This window comes from Pelophylax lessonae (assembly GCF_965119305.1).
Source record: "Pelophylax lessonae genome assembly, chromosome: 4".
NCBI lineage: Eukaryota > Metazoa > Chordata > Amphibia > Anura > Ranidae > Pelophylax > Pelophylax lessonae.
In genome coordinates, this window is record NC_138771.1 from 158,253,549 (window position 1) to 158,269,204 (window position 15,656).

Sequence of the window (15,656 nt, forward strand, 5' to 3'; positions counted from 1 at the left end):
CAGGAGCATTGCTGGAGGCAATTTACAGCACACACTAATTTTGGTAGCAAAATGATTAATGTGGAATGATAGTTCCTTGCTAAGGAACATTATTTTTTATCAAGTTGTTATGGGTAAAGTTCCAGTTTAGGTACATTATAATTTTTAATAAAATTATAGTTACCCATACGGAGAACACTATATATCTGTACATTTTTTGAGTGAATAGTATAAATATATCGAGGGATTGTGGAGGATGGAGGCGGACTGAGAACCCCAGTAGAAAGGACAAAAGTATAATAACCGTGACAAAGGAGACCCTACTTTACGGGGTAGGCGCATAAAACCTAATAATAGGTCAAAATTTAAATGAGAGCATATAGAAGCTGGTAAAGGGATATATGCACGTAATGGTGAGAATATATTAAAAAGAATATAAACGCACCAAGAAGTGCATTTTTTATTATTGAATGAATATACAGTAATATTATGAACATAGGATCATAAAACCATATGAACATTTGGGACTTTGCTTAATTGTTTTTTTTACATTTTTTTGTTTTTTGTTTGATGTTATATGTAGCATTGTGATGTGGCTATTGGAATATTTTTTCAGCACTTTATATAACTTGTTTGCACATTGATTTTGTACTGTGAGGCACTGTGGCACTGTTTGAAATTTATATATCCAATCGCTAACTACATTGTAGAAAAATAACTCTGTTAGTGAAGGTAAAAAAGTATATATATATATATATATATATATATATATATACACACACATACAATAATAAAAGGTTTAAGCCCAGGATCAGACCTTGCATCATGCACACTTAGTTTATTGTGGTCCCATTCATTTTAAAGGACACCACCCCCCTCATCCACATGTTGCAACACATATCGGTGTAAATCAGGTCAGGTGTGTTGGCAGCCCATTTAAAATGGATACATATATGGGTGGCCTTGACACAACATATGGCAGAAACCCCTTAATAATGTTAAATAATCAGGACATGTGCAACCCCTCCTCCAGGACCAGGACAACAAAGTTTGATAGGAGCATCTGCCTGCATAGGAATGATGTAATAGACTAGAGGGAATGGATAGACACAAAATATTCCAGGGTGTCAAGTAACTAAAATGCTTATTAGATTCATTCTCATTGCAAAGGAAGTAAACAAATATTTTAGTTTATTATTTAGTAATCTAGTCATTTTATCAACTCACAAATCCCTTATTTTGTAACATTTCCCATTAGAATAAACAGGGTAGAAGAGTGAAGGAGTAAAAGCACAGGGCAAGTATCGCTGTAGGTCCTGGCACACTTATATGAGGGTGTGCAGATACCTCTTCATCCATTATTTTCAGGAAGATATGTGCCTGTCTCTATGGCCATCAGTGAACACATCAGAGTGCAACATACCTTTGTGTAAGGACCATAACATATACAAATTCAATGTAGAGAAGGCCCTCATAGGACTTCAGCTGTGCATGACCTCAGTGTTGAATATTTTAGAAAAATGATGAATTAGGACAACCATCAAGCCACAATTTTTCAAATCTGGTATGTTTCATTTTACAGGCTGCATGTCTCTTAAAAGTAATTTGCAATGTGATTATTTTTATAATGTTTGCTGAAATAGAAAAATGTACCTATTTTTACATACTTAGAGAATGGCTAAAAAGTAAATTGTGGCAGTCTGGAATAATTGGGGTAATTAAGGCTTTTGGAGCAAAAGTGTTTTTTTTTTTTTTTTTTTTCATCCTGTCTACACTCGTAGATACATATGAAAAAAATTCTCATTTTCTTGGATAACCTTAGGCATTTCCTACAATTCAAAGTTATATCAGATTTCTTTGGATTGAGGTTGTCTGGCAGCAAGCCCATATGTCCATTATGTGAATTCAAACAACAGAAGGGTCTTCTTTTTGCTCTTTCAAAAGACAAGTTAAGTCTTGTCAAAAAATAGGGCTAATTCTTTTTAGCTTCTAAGAAAAGTAACATTTAAAATGATGAATAATGGCTATCCCTATTCACATACTTATATAGCATTGAAGACATTAACTTCAAGCTATCATGAGTATGCTAAACACAATAAAGGATAAATTAATCAGGATAAAAAAGTGAATCATATCAGCTTACATTTTACTATATTGTTTACTGTTCAACAAACACTAGCTGTATGCACTGCTAGTCCATGACATGTTATACAGAAATGTACAATGTACACCTGTAAAGGAATGTTGGGAGAAAAAATACGATTTTTTTTTTGGAACTGTAAAATCGTATTTTCTAGAACTCCATTGAGGGGCACTGTGATGAATTAATTCATAGACATATTGGTTATGCTGCTGCTTTCAAGAGGTAGAAAAAACATTGGCAGCCCACACCACAAAACTCTGACCCTAATGCAATGCCTCAGTTTTGTGAGCAAGCAGTAAATAGGGCCAAGACACAGAGGGGGGGCCCTGTGTCCCTAAAGAATCAGCAACCACAAAAACTGTAGCTGCTGACTTTTATTAAACAGGCACTCACCTGTCCCATGATCCAGCAATGTGCTCACCCCAGCCGTTTTCCTCTCCTGATTACTGTCCCCGATGTAGGCATTTTTTACAGCTTTGCACTTTACAGCCAGGTGCCCACTGCACATGTGCGGGCTGCACTGCGCATTGTGATTGGTCCCATAGTCTTCTGGGACCTATCACGTGTCCCAGAAGACTTCGGGGAGGGAGGGGAGGAGGAGAACGTCTGCTTCTGATCACATGCTTCAGATCACATGACTGGCATATGGACTTGCAAGCTGGGCAGGGATAATGTAAAGTGCCGATCAGATTAAGAGAAAAGATGGGACAAGCTATGGGTGGCACGAGACATTAGAGCATATGTGATCTGTTCCCTGACAATTCTAGCTTTAATAGCTGGCATACTACTCTTGGGTTTAGGTTTTGAAGAAGGAACCTTTGAGCATGCTCTAAAACTAGTCACCTACCCCTTGCTGACTTCACTTCCACAAGGGTTTCAGGAAATGTGGTGGCCATCTTACTCCTCCAGACCCTCAGTTCCTGCAGCTGCTGGTCAGCGGCACAGTGACAGGGAGGACCATCTCAGGAGGGCTTCATACATTGATGAGTCTGTTTACTCTGTAATCCTTTAGGTGTTTTTAATCGTTGCCTTTTTATAAAGTTGCTGACATACTGCAGTTAGAAGCGCCTTTCTCTGCATATCACAAAAGGCTGGGATCCTATCCAGGGAAAAAAAATGCCTTGGGGGATCTGGAGGATGCCATTTTAAAATAGGAATGTCCCAGTCTTCACAAAGGAAGTTTCCCAGGAAGGGTGGGGTAGTAGGAAAATATTTGTGGAAATAGAAGCCAAAGAGAAAATCTGTACATGGAACAGGAGATGGATCTCCCATATCAATGGCCCTGCGCATAATGTTGGCCACATTGGACGCGATATTGAGCAAGTCAGATTCAATAATGGACCAAGTGAAAACAGAGTCAACAGAAGCTGGTTGTGAAAAGTCTGAAATGGTGTCAGGACATAGAAAAAGTGGCCTCAGGCACATTTACGGGTGAAGTGCTAATAGAGGCATGTGCTGCAAAAGAGGTAGTAGCTGTGGAAATTTCTTAATGTCTGACTGTGAGCAGACTTCTTCATTATTCACAAACAAACTGAAAGGATTCAGAAGTGGACATTAGAGGCCTGGTAGCTCCAGCGGAAGCAGCAGGCAGAGAAAGGTAAGCTAGAGAGGCCGGTGATAAGGAGGAACCTATAAAAATAGGGATCCCAGAATTTTGGCTACAAATGACAGTACCTTGAGGGAAGACCAGTGATTTTTCCCTAGAAATAGATAGGGAACATGGGATAAGTTCACAGGATTGTCCTCTGATGTCTTTAAAGACATAATGCACCTGTGTGTTGTTGTGGAAAGCAATTCGGTCCAAAAGAGGCAATGCCTCATGTACTCACAAACCAGAATAGACTAAGGTGAAGTGAGATATGGGTTGTCAGAGGTGAGAAGGTCACTTAAGGCAGGCAACAGATCTGACCAGAGACCAGAGAATGGTGTATTCAACAGAAGGCAGGAAAGAAGATGACATGCGTGCAATGCTTCATGCTGTGGGTAACGTGATATAGATGTTGTTAGCACATGAAAAAAAAGATGGGAAGGTTTCTATTAAAGCCTAATGGCTGAGAGCCATGAGGTGATTCTCACTGTTCTTGCGTCACAACTCTGCTCATTGAAACAGCCAGGGAAAAGGGTCATCCTTAAAGCGGAGTTCCGGGCACAGAAACATTTTTTTAATAAACATACCCCCGGGACAGTCAGGGCTAGTACATTCCACAATGGCTAGCCTCTGATCTGTCCCGGTTCGCACTTACCTGCAAGAAGAAATACTCACTTATAAAATTTCTTCTCCAGCGTTGCCATCTCTCTTGTGGGCAGCTGAAGCCGGCGCGATCCTCTTCGGCGTCCTCTTTCGTGTCTTCTTCTCCCAGAATGCGCCTGCACCCGCCCCTCTCGACACTTCCGGTGCGGCGCCGCATTCCTCCACAGCTTCTGGGCATGCCCAGAAGCTGTTTAGCAGGGAATGCGGCGTCGCCCCGGAAGTGATGAGCGGGGCCGGTGCCGTCGCATTGATTCCTGGGAGCGATGACGTTCAGCTCCCAGGAATCATCGCAAGACAGGAAGTGACGGCGGAGCCGCGGCGCAGAGGGAGGAAGTGAAGAATAGGTGAGTATATTCTATCTAAAATTACAAGGTGAGTGTAAAAAAAAAAACCTAACTATCCAATTCCTTTTCAGGTTAAGACGACCAAGCGGACGGGCACAAAAAAAAAGGTTGTTTTTGTGCCCGGAACTCCGCTTTAAGGAGTTACTGTCCTTCTAGGCCCAAATACACTGGAGTAATATACAGGTATCTAAAAATAGAACAGACATCCAGTCATAAAACAGACATCCAGTCATAGAGTCCATGTACAGAAATTCAGGAACACAGAAACTATAGCATAATTCTTATTGAAATAGCATTTTCCCACCAAGACACAGCATAATGACTGGGAGATGCCATAGCAGAACTGAATGATTATGCAATTGATCAAAATCAATAGAGACTGGGTATACTGAGGTAATATGTACTGTATGCTCTTAAGAATGAAAGTGCTCTATTGGCTAAAGCAGAGGTTGCCAAACAATTGTCCGTGGACCACTGATGATCCACAAGAACATTTTTGTGGTCCCCAGGGGTTCTGCCGCAAATCAACATTGTAGCGGATGAATACCACCCAATGTTTCCAGTGTTGTTGTCAATGCGCGCTGACACTATATGCTTCCTTTGTAGTTCCGGCTTCTATGGGAGGCGCTGGGAGAAGTGCAAAGAGCGGGATTAGAAGAAGGAGGAGACTTCCAATGGCAGCATTGATTACAGACTGTTGGAGGAAGCATTGAGCTTGAGCACATGGCTGGATACAGAGGTGAGATTCAATGATGAGTCTGTGTTAGGCAGCAGTGTGATGGGGAGTGGGAAGAGAGCCGAAGCATTGTGTGTATAAGGCATGTAAAATTCATGTTAGTGGTCCCTGGGATTCAAAATTGTGAGTTTAGCGCTCCGTGAGGTCTGAGAGGTTGGCGACTACTGGGCTAAAGGACTTGAAGGCAACATGCCAAGATTAAATAGTGAAATCACTTAGCTGCCTGTGTTCATGTGTGCTTTTTTTTTACCACAAAGGGGTTGACAACAATAAAACATAACATTTCATACAGTATCATCAAAAATTCCACAATTAAAACATTTTTTTTTTAAATAAAATGAAATAAGAGCTAATAAATTCATAAAGTGCTATGAATCTTCTGTGCCACAATTATTTCTTTATAAGTGCAATGAAATAAAGTGATGGCAGTGCTGTGCTCCCCTTCTTCTCATGCCCTCACTCACAAGCTTTCCATGGAAATATCGTCTGTAGTAAAAATCCTGTGTGTCAGTAATTCATTGGCTGTTCCTCACACTCCCATCAGTAAAATGTTATCATAGGAGGAGAATAGAAGAATCATAGCGTGATACCGTTTAAATTAAAAAAGCTTTTATTGAGATAAAAAGTTTCCACTCACATTGTGATGATGTGAATGTACAATGTATATTTAAAGCGCTGCGTAAATTGACGGCGCTATATAAGTACCTGAAATAAATAAATTATACATTCTTGGTAAAAGCATGTAAGACAGGTGGGGTGGGCTCCCTCCAGTCACCTGTACTCCATCTATCCATCAGAATACATGTGCTCTCACTGTGGAGACTCTTTAAAGGTAGAGTTAGGCAGTGCCATCTTAAGAGCATTAAAGGGCCCCGGGCTTTGCAGTGCACTGGGGCCCTGCCTTTACAATCACCCACGAGAATACAAATGCAAATTATCGATAAGGCGATATTTATTGGTACAGCAGTGCCAGGTTAATAAAAGCTTCCAAGTTCGGTGGCTGGGTCCGGTGAACACACACACACGAAAGGGAGTCAGACTCGACTGTCCTGTGTGTGCCTGTTCCTGTGGAGGCAGACAGACATTCCTGCAGTTGTGGGCTCCCCCTCCATGGCCCAAGTGGCCTGACAGCAGCACAGGGCCGACAGGCGCTTGCCACCTGCTATGTTCGGCGGCGGAATGAACATGGGAATCGGGACTAATGCATGGCTGGGGCTGGATCACTGGGCAGATGGGGCCCCGGGAAACTGCCCAGCGTGCCCATTCGGTAAGATGGCCCTGGAGTTAGGGTATGCAGATATCAGGGTGCCTTGCTGTGGCCTGCAGCTTACGCATGTATTTGCAAATGTGTGCAACTAAACCCCTGTTTTTAACGCATACTGTTAGACGGGTTAATTTATTTGGCCGCTGGTTGGTTGGTAAGTAGTGACTGGAAATACCCTTGCTTTTTTGAACTACCCGCGGTTTGCATTCCAAATCCAGGAAGTGACATCACCGGGAGTCTCCGTCACCTAATGCATTTCGCTCCACCCAGGAAGCTCCATCAGATGAACACAGACAACGCAGGGATTTCACTAGTTAATTTTTAAAGGATCACACACCTTTTTTTACCTAGCAGCAGTCTGGTTAGCAATCATTACATTAACACACCTTAGCATGGGGACATTCACTTTATTTAACATGCCAAGATGCCTTCATTATTTCATGAGGTGAATTTAACAGGATTTATCTAAGACTGGGTATACTAAAAGAATATTTCTGCTCCTAATATTGAGAGCACTCATATTGCTAGTGGACCCAGCAGAATATATAAAATAGGAAAACACAAGAGACACTGAAGCCATACCTCTGCTCATAATAACGAGAGCAATCATATTGCTAAAGGAGTCAGCACAATGTAGAGCACAGTGATTGAAGGTATTATTCTAACACACCTTTGTTATTTCCTGAGGTAATATGGTACAATAAAAATAGCAGACACTGAGTACACTGAGGTAATACCAAATGAGAGACCTCCTATGGCTAAAAGACTGAGCACAATGTGAGCACAGTGTTAGATGGTGCCCTTCGTCCTTTTCTGAAGTAATTTCTTACAGGAAAAAAAAGCAGAGACTGATTATACTGGAATAATAATAAAGATGGTGACCTTAAAGTGGAGTTCCAGTCTCCTAGCCAAAATTATCCTAATCACATCATTGAGATTGTTGTAATTCACCATAACTGCAATAGATAGAGCTGGCCATGTGCACATTTTACTTACTTACTATATGAGGATTTCTCTTTTCTCCGTTGATTCCGGTTGCAGCCATGGAGAATGTGGGCAGCTGAAGCCGGCCTGGCTTCATTTCCTGGATTTTGTGCAGCTGGCTACCCAGCATGCACCTAGCGATTCCACCCTTGTGCAGTAATGACACTGCGGGCGCACTTTGTGCTGGTCAGGAAATCTGGTGACTTCTGGGATCAATAACATAGATTTACCAGGAGTCAACAGGCTAGGCTGATGATGTAGTCGTCTAGGTGGCCATGATCTGAAGTTGCAGGGAAGATAAATGAGAAAAATGTACTTATTTATGAAATTTCACCATATAAGCAGCCAAACATTACACCAATTACAGTTTAAAAAATTTGTGGAACTTCGCTTTAATTTTCTTGCAGTCAAGAAAAGCCTGCAAGTGGAAGAAAAGCCTAACTGATTATAACTATTGATAAAAATGTTTACTCCCCCTATACTGCATACCCTGAATAAAAAAATTCTGATCTTTTCAATGCGCTGTGATCCAGTCAAGTGATCCCACATCTTCAGCTTCCTGTGTCTGTCAGCATGTTCTGCAGAGGAGAGGAGGGAGCAACGACAACATCTGGGTCACTGGAGCCTATGGGTGATATCATGGCTCTTGGAATTCAAAGTCGTTGTCGACTGCCCTCTTACACGAGCTGCGGGATCACATGACTGGACCGAGGCAGACTGAAAAAAGGTAAGTACACAGTTCGTTTTTTTTTATGCAGAAATGGTAGAAGGAAGGGGAGGGAACATTTTACGAATAGTTATAGTAAGGTTCCGTTCACATATTGGCATTCCGGATCGCGGACAGAATCTCCCAAAAGAAGATCTTCTTTTGGGCGACAGGTGTCCCGCGACTCTGTTTATGTGATTTTACCGCATTTCATTGAGCGACAATTGCGGCAAAATTGCACCGCATTTGGGGTGCCATTGGAAGGGACGGGAATTGCACGGGCTAATATGTGACGAGAGCCTTAGGATTTTCCTCAAATTTAAGCAATAAAAGGAGACCACTTCGCTATCTCTGTGTGTTATTGGACAGTTAAGAAGCAGAAGTTGCTCACTTTTTTGCTCACTTTGCTTTCTCTTCCTGTCAGCATGCTTCAAACCATCACATGTAGGACTGCAAGCTTTTCTTTAAGCCAAACCTAAACACTTTAGGGGTGCATGGGATTTTTTTTTAAGGCGAACGCTAAGGTGTAAAGGGGAACTCTGATGCAAGGGGGTTTCTGCTCACCAAAGCCCCCACTTACATCAGAGTTCCCAGCATTTACCCTTAAATCAGGGTTCCCAAAGCCCCCCTTACATCTGAGTCTGCAGAGCAGCCGTTACATCTGAGTCCTCCTTACCTTAGTGTACATCCCTCGCTCGGAGGCATGAGATAGAAGGGAAGGAGAAGATAGACTTCAACCACAGACAATGGATGGGGAGCTCACTCACCCGAGGATGGAGGCTCGGGCATTGGCACCTTTCATCTACAATATATCTGCTGGCTGCTGGGCTTCAAATTTTCCACCCACACAACCATTTCTGAGGCACAGCATGCCTTGGATTGGAGTGTGGGCATGCAGATACAGAGGGACAGGGTTAGAGGAGGAGTAGATTGAGCCCTCTCTCATCTCCCGTCCATACGGGGGGGGGGGCTGTGCTGCCTCTGAGCAGTGTGAGAGAGAGTGTATTGGATGGTTGGCAACCCTGGTAATTAGGGTTTGCCCACACCCACCCGACCCATGCCTATGCCTATGCACTCGCGATTTTGGTATTCAGTTACTTTGGGAGCCACAGTCCATTCTGACTAATGTGTCTAGGTTTCAGGTCCTGCAGTGTACGGGTCAGTCCTTGACATGTGGCAACCATAATCACATGTGTATACAGCAGAGCTTGATTGTCTTTAGTGCTGCCCCTTGCTCTCTCAGTCTAAATCTTGCTGTATAAAAGATTACAAGAGGCTAATACCAAGTCAAAATCAGGTACTCATAGTAGCTGCATTTAAACATACATTTAATTATTTTATAAAAAAATATATATCTGTCTGGGGTTCAGCTTTAAAGCTCAGATGGATAAATTTAGAATTGTTTGAAGATCCGGACTATTGGATCATCAGAATGGATATAACAAGTGAGTACTTTCATTCTACATTTACTTATGCCCATTCTTTTTGACTCTGGCATCTTGGAGGTACCATAAAACTGGCCACATGTCTTTTTTTGTATATTAATCTAGCAGACGTCAGTAACGTAGCAACAGGCACTCCCAAACTTCCGTATAGTAATTATTAATCTTGTTGCTTTTCCTGAGCATTATAAAAATAGTGTGAAACATACCTATGACATGAGATTTAGGCATGCTGGTATTGCTGACTTCTACTTCTAAGAATGTGTTTTCCTTGACTGTTGTATTGTCCTCAGTACTGACTACTGACCTGTAACAAGTTTAGAGATAATATATTCTAAAGTATAGCGCTACCCCCGAAAGAGCCGCTGAATATGTTTGGTTCCTTACTCCGCCTATCAACTCCAAGAACCATTTCAGCCCCTCTGGCACACCTAGCGGCAAGTTCAGTGTAATACCACAATGAATGAAACACAGACACAAATAAAACTAAACTCAACCTTCACTGTTTTACGTAATCAGAAAAAGAGGCCAAATAAGAGTGTCAAGTCAATCTTAACCGGCAGCTGGAGCTCAGAGAAGTAAAGGATCCTTAAGTATAGCAAAAGTGATCAGCAATCAATCAGTGCAAGGATACTTGATATGACGACTAGGTCCTCTTGGCAATCCAAATCTGTTTTATTTTTATAGTGTTCAAAGTTGAGTGTTAGTGGCTGGCAATATGACTTTGGGCATACGCTCGCTCAACAATCCTGATGACACAGCGATTATACTACAAGCGATGCAAATTGGCTCTCCATCTGACAATCAGGTTGAGGTGGCTGCCTGATCAGCTGGTTCAGGGATCTGTCTGGCACCTCTGCTGTCAGCGATGTTGCTAGAATACCCCTGGCGTGGCAGAGCAAGGTTCGCCCTAGCTGGGCTGGAACCGTGGCAACAGTGGGTGGCATGGTAGGCCACAATTCCCCAAGGATCACAGCAGCCTCTCTGAACATGTCTCTATTCTTCCTCTCCCCATGGTGGTCTGCCTAGCCCCAGGCAGACAAGATGGTGTCCTTTCCTTTCTTTAATCCTGGGGGCAGCTGGCCTGTGTAGTTCTGTCCTCATAGAAAGCTATGGGGCCATTTTGTAATGGGAACTACAGGTCCAATTATGCATTGCTGCAGTACTCCTTGAGCGTCATTGGTTCCCTCTCCCTGTCAATGTGGAAGCAGGGGAAGATCTGTTTGTGTGTCTCTCCTCACTGCACAATGGGAAAAAAAGAGGGGGGGGGGGCAATTCACCTGAAGAAATTGGCAGGCTGTGTCTCTCTGAGAGTGAGAGCCTTGGTCAGCTTGGCACAGTCGTGGGAGATGTGGGACACCTGCTACATAAGCTTTTCTGATAATCCGTTATAGCATTCTTGTTCAGAGCCAGTGACTAAGTACTAATGCTAGACACAGCCAGGCAACTAGCATTTTCAGAATAAAAGCAGCAATAGCAGCACCCAAAACATCATGGCATTTGAACTTTACAAACCAATAAATGTAACATCCTACTGTATGTAAAGAGATAATGATAATGTTTAATGATTTTTATAAACTTCATCATAGCATCATAGCAGGGTGCATACCGGACTTTTTGTTTACTATTGAAGGATACAGCAGTGAATTCTCTTGCAGGCTGAAATAATGCACATTACAGAACAGAAAGTGGTTGTAAACCTCAGTGATGAAATCTGAACCAAGCACTTATATCTGTAGTGTTTGTCTCTCTCCAAAGTTCTGAGTGTCATTCCTCTCTGGTGTTTCATTCCTTTTATCAGCCTGTGTCACTTCTGATAAGTGGTCCCGACACCAGAGATAAAATGGTGATGGGGTAGGAGAGCTCAGCACATAGCTTGTCTATTCACAACACAGCTCTGCCTCCTTCCTGTGTCATGTATGAAGGGGGGTGTGTCCCTTTCCTCCAATCAGCTCTCACACTCCTTCCTGTGTCATGTATGAAGGGGGGTGTGTCCCTTTCCTCCAATCAGCTCTCACACACTGTACAAGAGCTCTAACTGCAGCTCCCTGCCCAGGGCCAGATTTCCCAATAAGCAGTGTAGACATGTGCTTACAGGCGCCCTTCCTAGAAGGGCGTCTGCCGCTTGCAGTGGCGTAGCATGGGGGTGGGCATAAAAGTGTCCAGAGAGAGCGCTCACTGAGCCTCACCCCCACACTACAAGTTATATGTGCTACAACTGACCGCCGCTCTCCACTCGGCATGGCTCAGCATTAGCGATGGGTGCCCTGTCACTGTAATTGACCAAAGCGGCTCCCGCCCGGCTGCCTGCCTTGCTGTGTGTGACTGTCCCAGCCTCACCGATGGGCCTCGCTTGCTCGCTTCGCTCCAGATCTTGTCCGACTAACATCTGTCCCGCCACGCCTGACATGGGAGACAGTCACGGAAAGAGCACCAGGTGAGTGTGCCGGCCCGGCCCATGGTCTGGAAGAGGGAGGGTCGGTGTAGTGGACTGGATCATGATGGATAGAGCATACTGTCTTGATGGACTGGAGCAAGAGCACACAGTCCTTCACTCCAGACAGGGAGAGGCAGCCTCAGGCCCTTGGTGGCTGGGCCCACAGCCATCAGGCGCATGCTCTGTTGGGGGGTCATGTGGTGGAATGGATCATGTATGGAGGCTGCTTGGATGGATGGAGCACTGTAGAGGAGGAGAGGCTGGCTGGCCCACAGACCACCACAATGCTCTGTGAGGGAGGGGTTGGTCGGCGGAGTGTGGTTGATGGAGGCTGGATGGATTGAGCACTGCAGATGAGTAGAGGCTGGCCCAGCCAGGCCCATACAGCTGAGCCGCCCACCACAATGCTCTGTGAGGGAGAGGGTTGGTTGGCGGAGTGTGGTGGATGGAGGTTGGATGGATTGAACATTGCAGATGAGGGGAGGCTGGCCCAGCCAGGCCCATACAGCCGAGCCGCCCACCACAATGCTCTGTAAGGGGGAGTTGGTCAGCGGTGTGTAGTGGAGATGGATGGAGGCTGGGTGGATGTGGCAGTGGTAAGTAACCCCTCCATGCTCACGATAGGGGTTATTATTATGCAAACCTGCACCAATTATAGGGGTTAATGCAGAAGCTGATGCTAATCCACAGGGATTAATATTGCATAAACCGGCACCAATTCGGGGGGGGGGGGGGCGCTTTAGAATTCTCTGCCTATAGAAGGTGTAAATCCCCCCCCCCCCCCCCCATCCATCCTTCCTCTGTGCTACTGACAGACAGACGCAGGAGGATTTTATCTGAAGTTGTAGTGAAGTGAAGACTGCAGAAAACAAGAGAAAATTATGTAAGAGGATTTGTTTCATCTTTGTGTATCATCTGAGGCTGTTCACTTTACTGGGTATACAGTGCATCCGGAAAGTATTCAGAGTGCTTCACTTTTTATCATGTTTTTTTTTTTGTTTTGTTTTAGCCTTTTTCCAGAATACATTAAATTCATTATGTTGCTCAAAACTCTACAAACCATACCCCATAATGGAAACGTGAAAGAAGTTTGTTTTAAATCTTTGAAAATGTATTTAAAAAAAAAACTAAAAAATCCATGTACATAAGTATTCACAGCTTTTGCCATGACACTCAAAATTGAGCTCAAGTGCATCCTGTTTTCACTGATCATCCTTGAGATGTTTCTACAATTTGATTGGAGTCTACCTGTGGTAAATTCAGTTGATTAGACAAGATTTTAAAAAGCACACACCTGTCTATATAAAGTCCCACAGTTAACAGTGCATGTCAGAGCACAAAGCCATGAAGTCCAAGGAATTGTCTGTAGTCCTCCGAGACAGGATTGTATCAAAGTACAGATCTGGGGAAGGCTACAGGAAAAACTTCTGCAGCATGGAAGGTCTCAATGAGGACAATGGCCTATATCATCCATAATTTGAAGAAGTTTGGAACCCCCAGGACTCTTCCTCGTGCGGGTCGTTCGGTCAAACTGAGGAAGAGTCAGGGAGGTGACCAAGAACCTCTCGATAGAGCTCCAGCGTTTCTCTTTGAAGAGAGGAGAACCTTCCAAAAGAACAACCACTCCTGCAGCACTCCACCAATCAGGCCTGTATGCTAGAGTGGGCAGGCGGAAGCCACTTCTAAGTAAAAGGCACATGACAGCCTGCCTGAAACAAAATTCTATGGTGTGACGAAACAGAGATTGAACTCTTTAGCTTGAATGGCAAGTGTCATGTTTGGAGGAAACCAGGCACCGCTCATCACCTGGCCAATACCATCCCTACAGTGTAGCATGGTGGAGGCAGCATCATGCTATGGGGATGTTTTTCAGCAGCAGGAACTGGGAGACTAGTCAGGATCGAGGTAAATATGAATGCAGCAATGTACAGAGACATCCTTGATTAAAGCCCGATCCAGAGAGCTCTGGACCTCAGCCTGGGGCGAAGGTTCATCTTCCAACAGGACAACGACCCTAAGCACACAGCCAAGATAACAAAGAAGTGGCTACGGGACAACTCTGTGAATGTACTTGAGTGGCCCAGCCAGAGCCCAGACTTCAACCCGATTTAACATCTCTGGAGAGATCTGAAAATGGCTGTGGACTGATGCTCCCCATCCAAGAGGTTGAGAGGCCCTGCAAAGAAGAATGGGAGAAACTGCCCAAAAATAGGTGTGCCAAGCTTGCAGCATCACACTAAAAAGACTTGAGGCTGTAATTGGTGACAAAGGTGCTTCAACAAAGTATTGAGCAAAGGCTGGGAAGACTTATGTACATAGGATTTTTTTCATTTCTTTTATTTTTAATGAATTTTCAATGATTTCAAACAAACTTCTTTCACGTTGTCGTTATAGGGTATTGATTGTAGAATTTTGAGGAAAATATTGAATTTAATCCATTTTGGAATAAGGCTGCAACATAACAAAATGTGGAAAAAGTGAAGCGCTATGAATACTTTTCGGATGCACTGTATAAGAGGGTTTACAACCACTTTAAGTGGTTTTTGTTTAAAATTAATTAGGGTACATAAAGAATTATAAATTCTGCCATTCAATCATGCTTGTTGGCAATGCCCTGTAGTCACTAGATTCTGGGTTTGTGTATTTAATCTGATACACTCAGTGACAGGGGTTAATTTCCGTAGATCCCCGAAACCAGCGCTTTTTCAAAAAACTTCCCGAGGAGGTTCCCAAGAAATTGACAAAACTCATTACCTATATACTGTGTTCTGCAGCCAGAATAACTATTGCTAAATACTGGAAACAGTCGAAGGTTCCCCTTGAACACGGGAAAGAATAAACTTAACTGGATAATGGGTTATGATAGACTTACCTGTATTCTTCACAACTCCACCAAGGAATTTGATGCAACATGGGATCCATGGATATGATACTTATCCATACCCTAATGGAACTCTGACTGACTCCTCCTTCTTTTCTTTACTTTTCCCTGATCTACTCCCCTTTTTCCTACTTTTTTCTTCTTTCTCACAATTTCTCCTCTTTTCGTTTATCTGATTTCTTCAATAAATACATAATATTTTTATGGAACATATAGTTCTATACTGACGATACGAATAGGAATGTACAGTAGGGTTCCGCTTTATCTTTTTTTTTTTTCTTTTCTCTTATTCTTATGTAGCACCCTACAGATAGGTGCTAGGTAAATGTATATTGGGTCTTGTCTGCCTAACAGCAGGGCTGTGATTTATTTAGTTAGGGTGTCAGGGCTTCCAGATGTGCCTGCTGAGGGGAGAAGTATCCCTACTGGCTCCTGTGAGAGGCTTCTCATAGGGCAGTGTGGGAGGCCCAATCAGGGGACACAACCAAG

The 15,656-nt window shown here is 43.4% G+C and overlaps 1 protein-coding gene across 1 annotated transcript in view; it reads left to right on the forward strand.

Annotated features, from left to right (window-relative positions):
* Window positions 1–5,418: 5,418 nt before the first annotated feature.
* The window catches only part of LOC309553228 (tubulin alpha chain), a gene marked incomplete at its 3' end in the record, with an annotated part of 186,872 nt that continues 176,634 nt past the window's right edge, over window positions 5,419–15,656 (forward strand). Inside the window, exon 1 of the mRNA XM_082254183.1 lies at window positions 5,419–5,456. The remainder of the gene's footprint in view (window positions 5,457–15,656) is intronic.